Below are 20,765 nucleotides of genomic sequence, written 5' to 3' on the forward strand. Positions count from 1 at the left end.
GCTTCAATATAAGAAAGCATGGCTGGCCTAGCTTGGTCACCATATGCCTACCTAAAACTCAGAGGTACTTTTACTAAATAGAAAAGAGGACATTGTGTGTAGCATAGCAATGATCAGGCTCTGCCTCTGCCACCCAAATATCTATGAATGCTTTTGTTGTTATCTACAGCACAAACTCAACTCTCCCCAAAACGAAGCAACTCAAGTCTGATAATTATCATATCCAGGTCTAAGATAGTTCTAAGTGTTGTGTAGACCTTTTCATCAGTTTGATATAGCTATTTGTGGTCTAGTGACCAATAATCTAACGAAAAACTATCTTAACACCCCACAGCCTTTATCTAATGGTGCAGTATGACCAGGATCTACTCAGTAAAAATTTTCATTAAGAAAACAAAAGAATAAGGATTTCCCAGAATTCCCTGGTCCATAGGCATTATAATATATTGTTGGGTAAGACTTTTGGAAAGTGCCTGCCTTGGCAGTGGAGCAAGTTACTTGTAAAGACACTGGTTTTGCTCTCTGGGTTGAGTCCTATTGCATTGTGTTCTGTAGACCCTGGCTTTGCACACTGCGAAATGTCTCCTTGCACAATCTCTTCTGTGGACACATGAGAAGTATGAGACTGCGCAGCTATCACAGCCGGCTTCCATCTGGGGCAGGTTTGGAGCTCAAGTTTTGCTTTAGAAATCGAACAGCCACTGTGTTTTCAGGCCAGACTTGTGGTATCTTTGGCTATATAAGTTCTTAAAAACTGATGTGACTTTAAATCTATTTTCTGTGAGTCAGTTCTATGGGCCAGCACTGACTCTTGCTTTGTCTAGTATCATTGCCTTTGTGCTGAACACTTTCCACTCTTTTAAATTAATGGTGGCAAACTCGAGGGCATCTAAAATTTCAGGCTTCCGTGGGAAGGTAACATCTGATATTTGATATTTGGCTTTGGGCTGCCTCCTGTTGTCTGGCAGGCTTATACTAATGGTCTTGAAAATTCTTGCAGTCTTATGTCCTGCTAAGGCAGCTTCTTCACAGCCACCTGTTACAATGAGCCTCAGTTAATCTCTCTCTTACAGTAATTTGGTAGAAGTCAAAGGTAGCAGTCAACACACAGTTACATTTTGAGGTTTACAAAATAGTCCTAGTAAATCTCAGCCTCTTAGTAACACGGGCACCACTGAGAATAACACAGATTACAGTCTCATGAGATATTTTGCTGTAGACTGACAAATAACTAGGGTTCTTTGCCTTCTGCCGCTGACAACTAGTCAATGCCATATATTTTAACTCACTTTTGATATCGTCTACTGTATCAGTTCTGAATTCAGAATAATAAATAAAATCAATTTTAATTATTTTAAATTAGAATATATTTAGTTGTAAAATATTGTGTGTTTACAATGTCGTTGAAAGGGATAGAGGAGCAGGCTTTAGGCAGAGATTCCACAAATGAATTGTCTAAAATATAATTGTCCATCAAGGAAGGTACCATCTACCAGGTCAACACAAAAATCATTCATTTAAGAACTCTTTGACCTTTGCAGCTATGTGAGGACCGAAAAGTAAAAACAAGAAGTTAACACTCCTACCACCATTACGACTGAAAGGAAAGATACACAATGGATATTTTAACAGTGGTGCAGGGTAAAATGTCCCCCAAAACCTTGCCTAACAAGCAGAAAACTTGTAAAAAGAAGTAGGAAATTAACCTCTCTGTTAATTTTACCTTCCATATCTTATGTAAGAACATCAATCAGTAAAAGCCCAATTTTCGTTTAGAACTTGAGCTACAAAAGCGTTCAGGAAGTGTAGTTTTCAAACTAAGCCTCTGTGGTATAGGGGGGCATCCTAGAAGGTATGTGGAATAGAATATCACAATAATTGCCCCATTCTATCTCTTTGGCTGCTCAAAATCCATGCACAACCTTCTACCTAAATTTCAAAAGAGAAAGAGTAGCAATAAACATTACTTTTGCCTAATATGCATAATTACATAATTATGAAAACACACTCAACATTTTATCAGTGGGAGAGCTCTGTAACCGTATCAGAAATTTTCCCATCTCTAGGTGGTATTCAATATTCTTCTAGGTATCCTACATTATTATTCTATAATATGTAGATAAAATTATAATTTAACCACTACTAAAATAACCTACATTATTGTTAAATAGGAGGAAAAAGTATGAGGGAAAAACAGTAGTTAATATTTATAAATATTATAAATTATAAATGTGTAATTTTATATTTACACATATGTGTATAAATTTTATAATTTTTAAATTATAAACATGTAAATAAACATCAAAGAGAAAGATAAGACTTAATGGCTGCTACAGTCGGGTCTACATGTAAAGTTGTTTAGTGTTAGCTATACTATACCACCCTAGATGATATCATTAATATCATATATATATCAATCATATATTAATTTATTATTGCAATTTTCTATCAGATGTAAGTAAACTTTCTTGAAGAAAGAAACCCCTCTTTCTAATTCAGGGAAAGATACTCTATGGGCTAGGTTACCGCTGATCTAACCTTGTGTTCCAGAGATATAACTAGACACCTCTAAACAGGCTAATTTTATTGGATTCCTTTGATTATGGAGGGAGCAGTGATTAGTCCTTATTGGAATAGACATTTATTCTGATTGTAGATTTGTCTTCTCTGTCCAAAATGCTTCCTCCAACACCACCACCTGTGAACTTACTAAATGCTTTCTTCACAGTAATTGTATCCCACACAATGCTGCTTTTAACTAAGGAATTTAACTTATAGCAATAGAAATGGAACAATGGCCAGTAGAAATGAAACAATGGTCTGTTTATACCACTGGTCACAAGACCATAGTCAGTACGGTAAAAGTCTACTAGAATGTGACATGTGGGGTTGAAATAAAAAATTTCTTAAAATCATAATCATATTCTTTTCTGGAGAGTAAAATGACCCCCCAAAATCATAAGATATAATAAAATGGTTTTTATCTTAAACTACTAAGTTTTGGAGTAGTTTGTTAAACAGCAATAAATAACCATGAAGGTGTTATGGCCCCAAGCTTAGCAGTACTCATCCTGACCTCTTCCTTCATCTGGGTAGAGTTGATTGACGGTAAGAGTGCACTTCTTGATCCTCTTCCCTCTCTCTCTCTTCCTTCTTTTATTCTTTCCTTCCTTTATTTCTTCTTTGTTCCTTTTTTCTTCTTCCCTTCCTCCCTTTCTTCCTTTATTTTTCTTTCCCTTCCTTCCTTCATTCCTCCCATCCTTCCATCCCTCTTTCCTTCCTTCCTTGTTTTCTCCGTTATTTCCTTTCTTCTCTTATTTTCTTCCTTCTTTGTTTTTTCCTTACTCTCCTCTTTCTTCCCTTGCCCCTTCCTTCCTACTTCCCTTTATTCTTTCTGTCTAGTATTTCTCTGTCCGGTACTTAGAACGAGATACATAAAGCAATATTGTCAGACACACCAACCTTGTTTGCTCATACCATTATTATTTTTATTTTTATGTTACCTCCAGTTTGACTAGAGTATAGGTAACCTATACTTAACCTTCCTAAACCTTATTCAATATTGCTCACAGTTTTAAGATTGTCAGTGTTCATTCTGACATCATGGGACTGGGCTGGGCCCATGAATGAGTAAAAGAAAAGACCTAAGGTCAGTGACAGAAATGTACCCTTTGCCTAGTTTGTCATATCTACAGTGAGTTGCCCTTAATAACCTATACTTCACATTCTCCAGCACATTTACATAAGTAGTTGACTCCTCTTACAGCTTTTTCCAAAGCAGAAATTAGTAACCCAGTCTTAGATTCATTGTCTCATGATAAAGTTGCAGGGTTGTGGGATACCCTAGACTTTAACACATTTGAATATTCCACTTTAACCAATTTACTGAGTCACTAATAATGCAAATTTTGAGTGGAGGTCAGAGTAATGGAAAGCTTTCTATCTGATGTAGACTACAGTTAAAACAATGACCTCTACTCTCTGCCATTATGGCTGGAAATAATAGAGAAGTGATGATAAAGAGCTTTGGGAAAGAAGTTCCCATAGTTCATGGGCTAATAAACATGGGGTACGGCATCTTAGTACATATTTGTCATTAATGCAAGTGGTAGGAAAAGAGATGTAAGGCAATTCTTCATAATAAACATTATGGATTAGTGGATTTATTCTGTGGATGTCAATTAATGGGCTTATGAAAAAGGCCATTAGAGCTAGAGTTGTAGAATGGAGGGAATGCTATTGTTGAACAATAGAGATGCATAAAACAGCATCTGATAATGCCTTTGCTGATATATTTCATTGCTGGAGGCATCTTCCACCCCATCCCCCACCCCACATTAAGCCACTCATTGACAAAAAGTTTAAATGATCAAAACATGTTCCCAGAAATCATAGATCTTATGTATCACCAATTTACTAATAATAGCAAAGGCTATGAGCAAAAACCAGGCATAGGAATAATATTTCTCTCTTCTGCACTGCCCTAAACTTTCAAATTATTTCTTTTTAGCATTGGTACAGATTTTGGTTTCAGAGATGCAGGCTAATACTAATTATATGTGGTAGATGTGAGCTCAGAGGAAGCTATTTAAATTTGGGACTTAAATTTTATACTCTATTAATCACATAAGCTGAAGAGTTTACATACAGACCTTCTACTTCACAGTCAGATTTGCTTCAGAGAAGCAGTCCAGATGGACCAAGCGTACTCTGCTAAAAACATGTTTAGATAATTTCCTGGGTTATCTTCCTTCTAGTAAAATTATTTCAACGTGTTTACAAGGAAGTTTATGAGGTCAACATGGACCTGCGTGTCCTCAAGGAGGGAGGGAATAAATTACATATCTGCTATGGAATTTTTTCTTTCCAGGTACTAAACCTTGGGGAGAAGAAGAACAGAGAGAAAACTAACTAATTACATTGGAGTCTTTCCATAACGGTGGGGGGAGCAGGATTAGACATATTCTGCATTGGACACATTATCCTGCTGATCATGTTTCTATTATTAATTTTATTCATATGTTCACTGGATCTGTTAAAACTTACTAAACCATACGACTTTGCTTCTGAAGAATAAACTTTCTGCAGTGAAAGAAATAAAGAAAAGAGCTTATTCCATGTGATTTACCTGTTTTGTCATATGCTACATCAACCAGAAAATATAGCCTTAGATATTATTGAAATGCTAGAAAACTACATATTGCAAGATTAAAGGTGCAGTTCCTCAGGTATTGTATGTTTTTTGACCTAATAAACAAAATAGAGTACTGTTCCTCCTAATCAGATTTCATGGATTTGACATCAAAATATTGGAACTGAGGGTGACTTCTCTCACAATTGCACCTTATTAATCAGTAGCAAATTTTTACCATTCTTCCCCGTGATTCTGTGATCTGCTGATATCATAATGTTAGAACCTCAAACAGAAATATTTTTCTTTGGGTAACAGTAATGGTCCCATCATTGTTGAAAGTTAATTGTCTATTTGAGGAATCTTATGACTGAGTCAATAGGCATAATATGTGGTTACATCACTCTCTGAGATGACTAATCCTGAAAATCAAAGGAGAACAAAGATTTCTGTCATACTGTGAGGTTATGGAGACGAGTGAACGGAAGACAGGGATTCCTGAGGGTATGCATCATATCCTAACATCAAGTGATAAAAGTTAGGGCTACTCTTGATACTTGGTTAGTTTTCCAAGTTCCATAATGTTAGTGCGATGCTTTGTTCGCTGTTGCATCACACCTGTAGGATCACAACAGGAGGGATTTTCCTTCTCATCAACCACTAATAGTTAAGGAATAAGCATCAGAAGTGGCATCAGTCAATAAGATTGTTCTCCCTACGGTATTGAAGCTGAAGAGAAAGAAAGAGTATTTGCGTGTGTGTGTGTGAGAGAGAGAGAAAGAGAGATGAAAGAGAAAGTAGAGCTCCCTTTTCATATCTGGCCGTGGCAAGGGCAATACCCAGCAATGGTAATGGTAGCTTCCTTACCAAATTGTCTCTGTAGTGTAGTAAGTAAATATTTTTTTTCAATTTCTTTTTTTATTATTATTTATTTATTTTTTAAATTTTTTGTTTATTGCAGTAACATTGGTTCATAACATTGTATAAATTTCAGGTGTACATCATTATACTACTATTTCTGCATAGATTACATCATGTTCACCACCCAAATACTAATTACAACCCATCACCACACACATGTGCCGAATTATCCCTTTCGCCCTCCTCCCTCCTCCCCTCTGGTAACCACCAATCCAATCTCTGTCTCTATGTGTTTGTTTATTGATGTTGTTATCTACTACTTAATGAAGGAAATCATATGGTATTTGACCTTCTCCCTGGGACTTATTTCACTTTGCATAATACCCTAAACTTACTCGTCTATACTGATATTAGTTATATGATTCACTTAACATCACTCTAATAAAACCCCTATTTATTTAAGAGAACCAGTGTTAGCTTCTATTGTTTACAAAAGATAACTCGGATTGATACTGTCTTTTTGTGTCTTGCGTTGCTTTTGAAAATTTTGTTGCCAATTGGATTCTTTTTCCTTTGTAGATAACTATTTTCTTCTTCCTAGAAATATTTCTGTACTTGTTGTTTTAGATTTAATGTTTTTTCTTCTGCTTTGAAACATTTTCTTTTACAATTTTATTTTGTTTCATCATCTCAGTTACTACATTTTTCTCCCTATGCAACTCGTGCTAAAGGATAAGAGAAATTTTGGATCATCTGGTATCTTACATTTTCATTCGCTTTTTCCATATCTTTGCTTATATCACCTGCATTTTGGAAGGATACTTGATTTCTGTCCTCAAACTCAAATTTTCATTGTCATCTATGTTCATAGTGCTATTCAGCCTATTAATTGAATTTTTTCCCAAATTAAAAAAAAAATTAAAATTTCAAAAATCTGGCTATTACTACTACATGATAGCTTGTTTTTTCTTAGTTTTTATGGACATCGTATTATAATTATTTAAAATTTTTAATTTCTCACTTTTATTCTTTTAGGGTTAAATTTTCTGTAATTTTGGTACTCATGTTCATTTGGTTTTCCCAAAATGTTTAATTTCCTGCTCTCTCTCTCTCTTTTTTTTTGGCTGTTGAAAAATCAGTATTTGCTTTTTCTTAAATTTGGACTTGATTATAGTAGTTTATTTATATACTATAGTATATAAATAAATAGCAGTATATAGTAAAATATTTAGGATCCCAATTTACAAATCCCTTTTGGGTCCTGGACCTCCAAATCAAATGCTATTATCCATTGAGACTTTCTCTCTTTGGTCACAACTTTAGTTGAAACCTGAATATCTTAGACTAGAAATAGGGTAGAGCAAGTTATTTATAATGTGGTATATTTATAATTTGAGTCTAAATGCTATATTTGAAAACTCTGAGTGTGTTTGATTTAATTAACTCATTTTAAAGGGGTTGGTAAATTGTTTTACGGTTGGTAACCTATCTTCTAGTTTCATAGATGTTCTACACCAATGCTTCTCAAATTTTGATGCAAACACAAACTATCTAGAATTGTTATTAAAATGCAGTTGTTTCAAAAGTTCTATAGAGAGACCGAAACCTTTAAAACACTCCCAGGTGATGCTAATGCTGGGACAGCAGATCACACTTTGAATCATAAGGAAATACCCAGGAATTATGGTGACTAAATTATTTGTAAGAAGGTCTAAGAAGATCATCATATATGTGTTAATGAACTCAATGGGGGGAATCTTTCACAATGCAGATGTATATCAAGTATTGTACTCTTTGTCTTACAATTGTGGCAATTACACCTCAATAAAGCTGAAAAAAAAGAACAAAATGATACTAATTTAAATAGAAAAAAGTAAAGAATATACCTATATATATTTCTGAAGCAGTTTGAATTGACATGTAGGATCTCTTGTCAATGAAGTTGCTGTTACACCTGCTGGAACTCCATTGTAGGGATGTGATACCTCCCTGACTGGAAGACATCAACTCAAGTCCTCACTGACCTGCAGGATCCACCTCTGGTCTCAATGCTCCGCTCCTTGCCTGGAGTGTTGACAGTATCACCTTTATTACCTCTTGAGCTGACAGTCTTCTGGTCTCTCCTATAGTATGTCAAGGGTAGCTGGAAAGCATTTTTAATTCTCAGTATTGTTTTACTACTTAGCATGTTAGTTTGTGTAAATGCTGTGAAAAATGAACCTTCTCTTGATTTCACCTTTGGAGAAATGTGGTCCTCGTAAGACTAAGGGAAGTCATCGTCTTCTGCTGACTAGGGAAGGTCATGGATGTGTGGCAGTTGGGCTGTACATACAGGTCTCCTAGTTTCTGGATCTTGAGGCCTTTAGATTCCAAGTCACTTTCAGAAGTCATCGTTTAACCAGTGGCACTATCATGTATCTGGCCCCAGGTACACCAATACTCTGCTCTCATATAGCTTCAATTTCTGTGACCTGTACTTAGAATTCACCCTAGATCTTGCACTGGAGTTGTTATTCTCCATTTACATGTTTTTTTCCTCTGGTCTCCTGGGAATATCTGGAAATACTTCAGGATCCATTCTGCAGCACCCAGATCCTAAATAAGTAAACTATCCAAACAGATACTTAACTTATTTGTAAAGCAGCTGTAAACTTTTCCAACCTGTTGAAAATTATCATTGCTGCCACCTCTCAGCAATAGGAAGTAGCCCAGGGCGGAGATAACTGTATTGCGTTAATATAGGTTCCTGTTGTCTTGCTCTGGATTTTGCTATTGCTCTATTCTTATTAGTTGACTGCAAGCTTAAGGATTCCTGGCATTGATCTTATTCTGTATTTGTTTTCTCCAGAGCTCAGTTTGAACTCTGACCCTTTGTTCTACTCCTTGCCAATCTGTTGTTTTAGCCATTTATCTACTATACATTTATCTACTTTTAATGTATTAACTATTAAATGTTATAAACATACACTAACAAAGCAGAGAGAATGGTACAAACCTCTAAAGACTCATTACCCAAATCAATCAATTCATTATCAGTAATTTGTTACTTCAGCTTTATCAATTTTTTTGTTTTTGTTTGCTTTTTTGAAAATTTTTTTCTGAGAAAGATTTGCCCTGAGAACGTCTGTTGCCGATCCCCCTCTCTTTCTTTTTTTTTTCCTCCCCAAAGCCCCAGTACATAGCTGTATATTCTAGTTATAAGTCCTTCTAGTTCTTCTATGTGAACTGCTGTCACAGCATGGCTATTGACAGATGAGTGGTGTGTTTCCACGCCCGGGAATCAAACCCAGGCCATCAAAAGAGTGTGCCGAACTTGAAGCACTAGGCCCTCAGGGCTGGCTCTGTTTTTGTTAGCTTTTTACTGCTGAGATATTTTAGAGCAAATCCCCGTCTTCACTCCATTGCGCTTCTATATCAGTTTATATCGCTAAAAAATTACTATTTTATTACATAGCAGCAATGCTATCATCACCCACAATAAACTCAAAAATACTTATCTGGCATCATTTGGTATCTACTTTATATTAAATTTCCCAATGGTTATAAAATACACTTTCATATCTTGATTTGTTTGAGTCAGAATTCCAATTGTTTGTCTGATTCTTTGTGATATTTTTTTAACTTTTAATTCTACTCACCATATCTCTATGAGTAAGAATTAAAAGAATTAAAAGTTACTTCTAATGGTTTAATTAGATTTTGGGTCAAATGTTTTGGTTAGGAACACTTCAGAAGTTGCACTGTGTACTTCATATTTTGTCACATCCCAGATAATAATTGATTGTTTCACTCTTAGTGATGTTAAGCTTGATTATATGGTTTATAAAGTTTTCCATAAGCATTTCATAAAATAGTTGCACCTTAAGAAGCTTTGCTTAAATTAATTTTTCATTAGAGATTCCAAAACTATGATTTTCTAATTCTTTTCATAATTATTTGCTGAACTTCTGTAGAGAAGAATTTCTCTTATCAGCTAGGCCTATTTTTTTACCCGGAAATGCAGTTATTTCAGAAAAGACCAGATAAATGTGTAATTATTTCCCTTTGTTTGACACTTTTAAGATTACAATATTGGTGACCTAGTTGCTACCCACGACGAAACTGGATTTTTGTATCTTCAATCTATTTGAATCAACTTTAGCCATTGTTTCTAATGCTCAAATTACCCTTTCTTTGGTTAAGTGAACCCTTTCAATCCATCTTTGAAAGGTTACTTGCTTTGTGGCACAAGGTATTCTGGTCTCATTTCATACATCCTGAGCAAGACTCAGAGCTTGTCTGTTCTTTAAGAAGCCTTGGCTTTTTGAAGTTGGGGACTGCAACTGGAGACCATATGTAGGCATCAGTCATGCTTCTTACTGAGCCATTACTGCCTCTTGGCCATCATATGGACAGAGCTAAACATTTATTTTTGAAAAGAATATGAGTCCCTAACGATATTTCAAATTTCAAATTTAAGAAATTTAGTTAAATTATTTGATTTTATACTTTCTTTTCTGTTATGCTCATGTCTTGGTTCTGAGCAGCATTAATAAAATTATTTGCTTTATCCATCTATATATACATATACAATATTTGAAAGACATATTTTTCTGAATATGAATATAACTACCAACAGTAAAAATATGGATTAAGGTTAATGCTTTTCTTGCAGCTCTCTTTTTCTTAGAGTACATAACACTCTGGATATCACATGAAATAATTCTTTGGGTGTTTATAGCAGACATTCATTTCAGGATTTAGAGTTTTCTTTTATTTTCTTTTTTATTCAATTACCATTTTAAATAGATAAGTTGCTTACAGAATGTAAATTTAAATCTTTTATCAAATTATATTTCTAAAAATCTTTTTCTTTTTCTTTTTCATTCATTTTCTGTGCCTATACATAAATTACCTTTATTATTTAAATTATTTTTTGTGGATCTCTCTTCAAGTATGTCCTTAAATATACTTTCTACAATATATCCTAAAAATCCTCATTTCATTTTATCAATACAGAAACTTCCACATTGTGGATGTATCATGGTATATTGAACCAATCTTCAGTTTAGTCAATCATCTAAAACTGACTGACATTTCAGATGTTTTCAATCTTTTGCTATTAAAAATTATGCCTGAATAAAGAATAAGAATGTGCATAAAACATTTTTTCTCATGCATCTTTAGGATATATTTATAGATTTGGGATTGCTTGGTCAAAAGAAAAATGATATGCAATTTTGATACATATTTCAAATTCAATCTCTTCAATTGCCTTTGTCTGGTTGCACTGACTAAAACTGCCAACATCACCTCAAGTAGCAGCAGGGACAGCATTTGCTGTAGCACAGCAGTCATTGAAGACCTGTAGATTCACGTTCAGGAGTATTAGTGGCATCTGAATTCTTTTTTTTTTTTTTTTTTTTTAGTGAGGAAGACCAGCCCTGAGCTAACATCTGACGCCAATCCTCCTCTTATTTTTATTTTTGCTGAGGAAGACTGGCCCTGGGCTAACATCCATGCCCATCTTCCTCTACTTTATACGGGACGCCGCCACAGCATGGCTTAACAAGCTGTGCGTTGGTGCGCGCCCGGGATCTGAACCGGCGAACCCCAGGCCGCTGCAGCGGAGTGCGTGCACTTAACCACTTGTGCCACCGGGCTGGCCCTGAATTCTTATATAACCTCTTTTCTTTTTTATAAAATTTCCAGCCTCATCTCCTTCTATCCTTTTTCTTCTAGCCTTCCCAACATATTTGTACACAATGCCTTATATTTCTGATGTTCACGCTGTCTCTTCAAACTGTGTTTTGTTTTTTAATATGCCTTATAAATTTTTTGTTGAAAGTAGGACAAAAGGTACTGGGCTAAAGGAACTGAGGTAAAAGGTTTTAGCGTGAGGTTTTATGTTTACCTCTCTGAGAGTTAAACTGTGTTTATTGCTTGCTGTAGCTGTAGTGTAAGAGGCTCAAATCTCCTCTGGTGGTTTTTGTCTCCCTTGGTATCTATGAGTGTCCCTAGAGACTTCTTGGGGTATTTTTCTTTTTTCTGGTTAACAAATTTTTTATTTTGAGATAATTTTAGATTTAGAGAAGACTTGGGAAGACAATAGGGAGAGTTCTGGTATCTCTTTACCTAGCTACCACTTAGGTTAACAACTTATATAACCATTACATTTATCAAAAGTAAGAAATCAACATTGGTATAATACTATTAAATAAACTAAAGACTTTATGAGGAGTTCATTAGTTTTCTCACCGTAGGCTTGTTTATGTCTTTTTTCCAGCTTTATTGAGATACAATTGACATATCACCATGTGTAACATTAAGGTACAAAATGTGATGATTTTGTACACATACATATTGTGAAATGTTTACCACAATAAGGTTAGTTAACACATTATTTACCTAACAATAACAATTTTGTTGCTGTTATTGTGGTGAGAAAATTAAAACCCTACTCTCATAGTAACTTTCAAGTATACAATACAGTATTGTTAACGATACTCGTCATGCTGTACCTTAGATCCCTAGAACTTATTCATCTTATGGTTGAAAGTTTGTACCCTTTGATCAACATCTCATTTCCTCCACGCATTAACCCTGGCAACCACTATTCTACTCTTTGTTTCTATGAGTTTGATGTTTTTAGATTCCACATACAAGTGTGATTATATAGTATTTGTGTTTCCCTGTCTGACTTATTTCGCTTAGCATTGCCTTCAAGATCCATCCATGTTGTCACAAATGGCAAGATTCCCACCGATTTTATGACTGAATAATGTTCCATTGTGTATATATACATCTTGCATTGACAGCTGTGTGGTCCTTGGCGAGCTCTGTGAGGGGTCCACAGTGGCTGCAAAGGCTGTTGGGGTCCTCAGTAGCACCTCTAGTTCCTCTAGGTCAAGACAGGCAGCTGAGGTGGCTGGAGCCAGTAGTGTGCACACACTCAGCTGTGGGGGGCCAGCTGCAGGTGCGTTTGTAGTGTTAGGGGCTGGTTGTAAACACACATATTGGCGAGGGCAAGGGCCAGCAGCAAGGGCCAGGGCCAACTGGGGGCACACTGGCAGCCAATTGGGGCCCTGACTGTCATTGTGCATTCCTGTGGCTACAAAGTTTTGCCATGGGTGCACTCACAGCAGTGGAAGCTGGTGACAGGAACTGGGCCATCAGGGTGCAGGTGCACAGCTGAGGGGCTAGTTGCAAGCAAGCCCAGTGACAGGAGATATGGCTGGAGCTAAGCCCACAAATATCTGCGCAGGGGTCCTGGCTGTCATTGATGGGAGTTGGTCTTAGGGTGTGCAGGCATGCTGGGGGGCTAGCTGTAGGTGAACCCAGTGGTATAGGCCAGTGACTGGAGACAGGCCTGAATTGAGCACATAAGCAGCTGTGGGGGCCTTAGCTGTTGGCATGCACCTCCATGGCTGCAGGATCTCACCACAGGCATGCATGTGGCAGTGAAGGCCAGTGACAGGAATCAGGCAGGTGATGTGCAGATGCACAGCTGCAGAAGTTAGCCCCAAGCATGCCCATGACAGTGGACGTCAGCCCAGGAGGTTAGGCTGGTGTCTTGCCCTTGAGCAGCCACAGAAGCTTGAGCTGGCTGCCAGTGTGATTCCCGGGCTCTAGCAGGAGCAGGGCTGGGAGGGAGAGGGAGGGAACTCAAGTGGCCGGCCTATTCAAAAGCAAACACCTGTGGGGCGAAAACAGGTGAAATTTGCTGGGGGTCTGAGGTGGCTGTGGTGGCTGTTGGTTTCTTCAGTGGTGAAAGCTGCTGGGGCTCTCTGCAGAGCAGGTCGCTGGGAACCGTGGTCACTCCTGCTGCGTGGCTGGTGCTGGTATGCCCTGCTCTTCTTCCTTGCTTCTAGCCATCTCTATACATCTCAGCTTTGCCAGTCTCTGGGTGAGGTGAAACCCAAGCGGGTCATTTGTGTGAAGCCCTGAAAGGCTAGGGAAACTGGTCACTCACCCTGCTCTCCCTTTTCTGGTGAGGGGAACACTTTCTAGCTGAGAAGTTCTCTCTGCACTGAGCAGTGCCAGCTGGGGGATGGCATGATGCAAAATGAAACTGTTCTTTCTTCCCTTATTGTACTGTTATTCTCAGGTGTTTTGTTCCACTGTGTTGCTGGAATTTCTTAAGTGGATTGCAGAGCTCTTCCAGAGCTGTTTTTGTTCATAGATAGCTGTCTAATTGTTGATCCTTGTGGGGGGACAAGGTTTAGGTTTCCCACTTGGCCATCTTGGTGACATCACTCTCCTAAAGCCTTCTTTCATGAGGTTGAGATATGCAGTCTTTCAGTTGTATTCTTCTGTCATTACCCGGGAGCCCCATCGACGCAAGGGTAAGGTGTGGGGGTGAGGAGATATTCTCTAGTCCAATGATTAGGTCTTAGTCTTTTAGTGAGCCTGTGACTCTGGACTGTAACTTCACAAGTGATTCTCGGTTTCCCCGCCCCCCTTCAGTGAGGCAAGATGACTAGAGGGGGCTGGAGCTGGGTATTTCTCTTCCACCAGGTCGTGTAGGCTCTGGTAATACCATGGTTCATTAGGCTCCAATAGTTTCTCTTAAAATAGTTTCTCTTGAGGGCAGGCCTTGTTAAGAACAGAATGTTTTGGGTACATTTCAAAATGGTGAATTTCCCCTCCCCTCTGCTGAAAGCAAAAGGGGATTTTCCTCAGGTCTTCACTGTGAGAACCTGGTAGGACTCTTTGAAATAAAACTCACAAAAACGTGGGGGCCTCTTTAGGACTAGGATTTCCCGGAGATTTTAATTCTCATCTTGTCCCCACTAAGTCCCCAGCAATTCATCAATTACAGTTTAGGTGTTCTTTCTCCGGTCCTGGTTTCCACAAAACAGAAACCTTCAGCAAGTAGTGATTCTCTGTATCTCCCTGTCTGTCTCTCTAACTTTGGGGACAGAAGTTTGCCATGACCTCAGTTCTCTTTTAGATCTAAGAAGAACTGTCGATTTTCAGTTTGTTCATTTTTTTTTCTTGCTGTGTGCATGGGAATGACAACTTCCAAGCTCTTTACATGCCACACCAGAAACCAAAAGTGCCCCTCCAATTCCATATATTTAATTCTCTCTCTTTGAAATATCTAGAGAGATCTCTGTTTTCTAGATAGGACTAACTCATACATCACAAAAATTAATAAAGCTTAATCATACTATCTAAAATTATGGTAATACTCACCTGACAAATATTACTATGAATAGTTAAAAATGATTTTTTCACAGAAGGGACTTTAGGAGGAGGAACGTTTAATATTTTTCTAGTGTATTTGAATATTTTATTTTCATTGAGTGCAAATATTATGCTTCCAAATTTAAAGAAAGTTATTCAAGAAAGAAATAAAAGGAGGGAGGGAAAAGAAAGAGATAAAGAACAGGTGGGAGGACAGGAACCAAGAAAGGAAAGAGAATGGATGGAAGAAAAGAACAAAAAATGGATAGAAACTACTGATGCTGGTTATTAAGAGGTTAATAGTAGCCTCCAAAAGATAAATTTCAAACTCAAGTTAGAGGACCATTCCAATACAGCAAATGTCAAAAAAGTAAGAGACATATCAACATATATACTGTATGTTTAAACTGCATGTTCGTTTCCTTTTTGGAATGGTAGAGAAAGTATCACAATGTATAAAAACTAACTGGATCAAAGGGAAGTTTTGTAGTTATTTTGTTTAGAATAGATCACTGTTTTGTTTAAAATAGGATCAAAGGCTGAGGGTCAGAGGAGTGATTGATGGCAGGGGAGAGAGATTAGACGTTTGATAATGTATTCTCCTGGAGGATATGGAGAAGGTTGGATCTGAAAGCACCAGTATTTTAAAAAATGATGCTATTAAACTGTTTCCCCTCCTGGGAAAAGTTTAGGTGTCTGTTATAAAAGGACACCTTCTCCTTTGGGCAAAATAACTAAAGCAAAGCTGAGAAATAGGATTGCTAAACCAAGCATCTGAAGATATGGGGGATGGTCCCTGCACCATTTTTATTCATATAACCTTGGAAAAGTCCTTTAGTGCTCTCTGTGTTACTTACCTCATCAGTAATATAAATATAGTAGGGATTTGGGGAAGCTTAGTGAGATAATGTCTCTAATGTGGATTTAGAAATAAATTAAAGAAATTAGTTTCTTGCATGTACAGCCACTGACAAGAGTGATAAAATGAACATTTGCAACAGGTACTGTGTCAGAGGATCTTTCCGGAAAATACATTCACACCTCTAAACTTGTGAATAAGCCAACATAAAACACTGGTTATGGCTGTTAAATGAACTCTAAATTTACTGTTTAGACATTGTTAGCAAACTCAAAATCTCTACATGGAAATAATCTGGGATTAATTTATATTTATTAATACAAATCTCAAGTTCTATCCTATAAACCAGGCCAAATAATGAAAACTTTTCCAGTTTCCATACCTATTATCCTGAAATCTCGTTTAACTTAGAAATAAGTAGTTAGAAGAGAATTTTTAGGTATAGTGTTTTGAAGCAGAGATTTTTATCATAAGGAGCATTCTAGCACAAGATAACTTGTGTTTTCCCACCCAAAAATCTTTGTCCAAGAATAAATTTCTCCAAACTATTTTTTGTAATGTTTCGTCTTTGAAACATCTTTTAATTAGAACTGTATATGTTCCATGGGATTTTATTTTGTTTTAATCAGAAAAGTATCCCTCCCATGACATCAATATTCAAGTCTAATTTTTCTAACACTTCCATTTCTCTTTGTTTCCCATTCTCTCGATACCTCACCTCTACCTATTCCCATGGTGAGCAAAGAAACATCTCCTCGTAAGAGAACATTTTTAGATAGGAGAATCCGAAATTAAAGAAGTTGACAGTATAGCTTTGATGAGTAGTGGAGTAAAATGTGGTAAACCAGATAACAACAGTGTAGAAGAGGCAACACTGTGTTCAGAAGACTTTTTCACTTTCTTCCCGGGCTCAAAGGAGCCTGTATATCCCTAGTACCTGTGTCGATGTGGGGTCATGGGATCACTTCTGACCAAGGGAAGCTGAATGACAGAGCTGTAACCGCTTCCAGGCCAGGCACATAAAGTCTCCAATGGATGATTCTCTTTCTTCTTCCTCTTCCACAACAACCTTGATGGTCTTTTATTGAGAATAGTGAGCCTAAGATGGAGGACGACTGAGTCTATAAGAAATTGAACATAGTATAGTACAGTATAACTATAGTCCTTTCCCCCCACTAATTTGGACTCTGATGTTATTGAACATTGAATTTTCACTTTGTTTAACTACAGAGATTTCAGGTACTCACTACCATAGAATAGCCGAGATACAAATAGATTTTTGGAGGCATCATTTTGCAAAGGGTGCAGCTTACCTGGTCTTTTGACTCTGAGCCCCACATTTAAATCTAATTTTTTCAAGAATTTTTCTTTGGTCACTCCTAGAAAGGGAATACTTTAATTCCATTAAACATGGCATTTAATGAAGAACATGGTAGAATTTTCTATCATTTCCTGAACACTTAGGATCAAATATGTTGTATAACAAGATATAGATGATAATCTATAAATCATAACAAATTAGTAAGGTGTTACAATAGATTTCCCTTAGCTACTTAACCATATGAGCATTTCCTATGAAACTATAATGAGATTTGAATAGCATATTTTTAACCAAAATGTCTCTTCATTCCTTCACATGTATAATTCTCAAATTAACACTGAGATAACTATATTGTACTCTGATCTTATTAGCATTTGGAAGTTTTAGAAAAGTTTATATTTCTGTAAGAAGGAGGTAAGGTCTCTCCTGAGTCTTATTTTTTTTTTTCTCTCGGCATCAATATCCCAGGGACTTATTAAATAGGAAGCCAGAATTTGCAAGGCAAGATTAAAGTTGACAAGAGATAAAAATTCTGGTTCTCTTCCTCTCTCTTCTGTTCCCTCTGTCTCTTTCAGCCAAGCTTTCCTCATATGAAATAGAAAAATGCTCAAAGAAATTGAAAAATGCTCAAAGCTGGGAAAGATGACCTTTGTAACATGGGTGCCAGGTAAGAAGGAGGCTGAAATGCATCCATGTAGGCTGAATCAACTCCTGAATTTAAATATGCAATTTCTTGTGTGCTATATACCTAGTCTGACTTTGTCCCTTGCCTGTTTTCCCTTTTTTTTTTTTTTCCGAGGAAGATTTGCCCTGAGCTAACATCTGTGCCAGTCTTCCTCTATTTTGTATGTGGCTCGCTGCCACAGTATGGCTGATGAGTGGTGTAGGTCCACACTTGGGATCCAAACCCATGAACCTAGGCTGCCAAAGCGGAGTGCACCAAACTCAACCACTAAGCCATGGGGCTAGCCCCTGTTTTCCCTTTTTTATCCCTAGTCTACTGTCCCTTTCTTGATTGCAACTGAGGAAGTCCCAAATGTATGTCACAGGAAAGGAACTCCTTAGGAGAGAACAATGGTTATTATTTTGAAAAGGGGTCTATAAAGCCATATATGCAAATTACCCAATGGATAGGTACTTAAACACTAAATGAGTAGATATTTATGGGGTTAAAATGATGCAAACAAACATCTCGTACCTCAGATGAGTTTTAAATTTTTTAGTTTATCTTAACAATATTATTGAGACAAGATTTCTTCTCCTTGCATTTGTACTTGACAAAGTAATTAAAGGAGGAAAATTGTTCTTTGAATCCATGATGTTTGCAGCATTAGGAATGAGCCAGATTTCACAAGCCAAAGGTAATTCACAGAGACCAGAGTCAGGCCAATCAGGTTTCAGGTCCAGCCATCTGGTGATTTTGCTACCTTGGAAAATGAATGTTTGTTTTCCATTAAGAAATTATGATAATTTGTTTCATTTGTGCAGTGATCAGCAGCGGAATTGAATTTCTTTGGTCAACTTCATAAGTAGTATTTTTCCAGAGAATAGAAAAAATATCATAATATGAATGGAACCGGCTCGGAGTATCTTATGATCAAGACCAAAAGTATGTAATTATGGCTTCCACAGGAGGTTGTGCCATAAAAGAAAAACTTAGCCTGTAAGCTGTTTGCAAACAGGCAAACAAAGAAACAAAAATGTTTCTGTAACGGCTAACAAAAAGGACTTTGGAAACACAGAAATAAACACTCTGAAAACGTGAGTAGTTCCAGGGATTTACAGACAGGAAATTGGCCAGATGAAGCAGGAGAATTAAGGTTGAAAGCTTTATGAGAATTCAACTAGTATAAATATTGTATAGAAATCAGGAAGAACGTTAGACACCAAGATGACTATCAGGAACATGAGTGAAGGAAGTGAAAAATATAATGGAGGAATTCCCTGCATGTTGCAAATACAGTACCTTAGGAGGAAAGAGAAAGAGATCTCCTTAAAGGCAAGACCCTTAGACAGTATATTCTTAAGTAAAGCATTTGCAGAAATCACTAATAATCCAGCAGAGGATTGACAGAGAAGAGACACAACTTTCTGTGGCTCTCCCCATCTCAAAGAAGAAAGTAGACTGTCTGCTCTGGCTACATTGATATCTGCTGATTTCACAACAGTCCAGGTAGAGTTAGGATTCACAAATGGAGAAAAAATAGGTAAAGAGGTAGAAGAATGGATAAGCTATGATCCCCTGATTATCTTTGAACTTAAAAAACCAAGGGATCTTATGACTTAGAGTTTCAACTATTTTGTATACCACCGAAAGTCTTCAGACCCATGTAGTCAAAGTCTACTCCATTTATTCAGCAATGAGTTCCAGTTCCAAATTGTTATAGCCTTGGGCCTGTATGCCAAATCATAATTAATGAGATTTTGACTAGAAGAAACTTCTGTTTTTAGTTTTCTTAAGATCTGTGAGTTCACTTGATTTACCTGAATAAAATTCTCACTGGGTCAGCTCACAGTGACTTGGAATGTTTGTATCTATGTTATCTTAGGTTTGGGCATAGCTGTATCTCTGCAGATTTGTAGTCATTTTGAAAAGAACCTGAGTTGTCTCTAAGACTCAAGATCTGACTCAAGATGCATGTGGAACTCAAGATTTGACCTTCAGAACAATTGAAACTGAGAGGAAGTGACATCTAAGAGTTATATTCAGGTATCAACTAGAATCTCTAGTAAATTTCAAATTTGATAGTGATAGTACAATCCTATATACAACAATATTAATGACTAAATTTCCTACACTTTAAGTTGTTGTCTTTTTTTTTTTGATTTGGAAAGTGAGGCATTAATGTAAAATAGTTCTAATAATATGAGTCCTTGGATGAAGTTTTGGGTAAACATTTTGTATTATGTTTTGGTTATCACTTGATTCATACTTTTATGAATAAAAGTAGGGTTCCCCCCAAAAGGGAAAATCAGTCTAATTGTTAGTTATCTTGAGAAGAGAAAACTTGGAAGGAAGGCATGCAGAGGGTGGTAGAGAAAATTCTTTTTTTCTGTCTAGATCTTAACACTGATCTGGACTTTATATTAGAAAAAGATTCCTCAACCCTGACACTATTGACATTTTGGATCAGATAATTCTTTGTTTGGAGGACTTTCCTGTTCGTTTGAGGATGTTTAGCAGCATCCTTGGCCACTATCCACAGAGGTCAGTAGTACCCCCTTTTCACCACCCCCAATTTGTGACAACCAAAAATGTCTCCAAACATTGCTAAATATCCTCTGGGGGAAAAATCACCCCTAGTTGAGAGCCACACTATTAGAAGTTTAGCTAGATTTAAGTTAACTCTTGGAGGGTGATAAGAGAAACTTGACCACATTGCAGAGCAGGGGTCAAGAATAAGTTATCTCTGAAGGATGTCACA

This window comes from Diceros bicornis, chromosome 9 (genome assembly GCF_020826845.1).
Source record: "Diceros bicornis minor isolate mBicDic1 chromosome 9, mDicBic1.mat.cur, whole genome shotgun sequence".
NCBI lineage: Eukaryota > Metazoa > Chordata > Mammalia > Perissodactyla > Rhinocerotidae > Diceros > Diceros bicornis.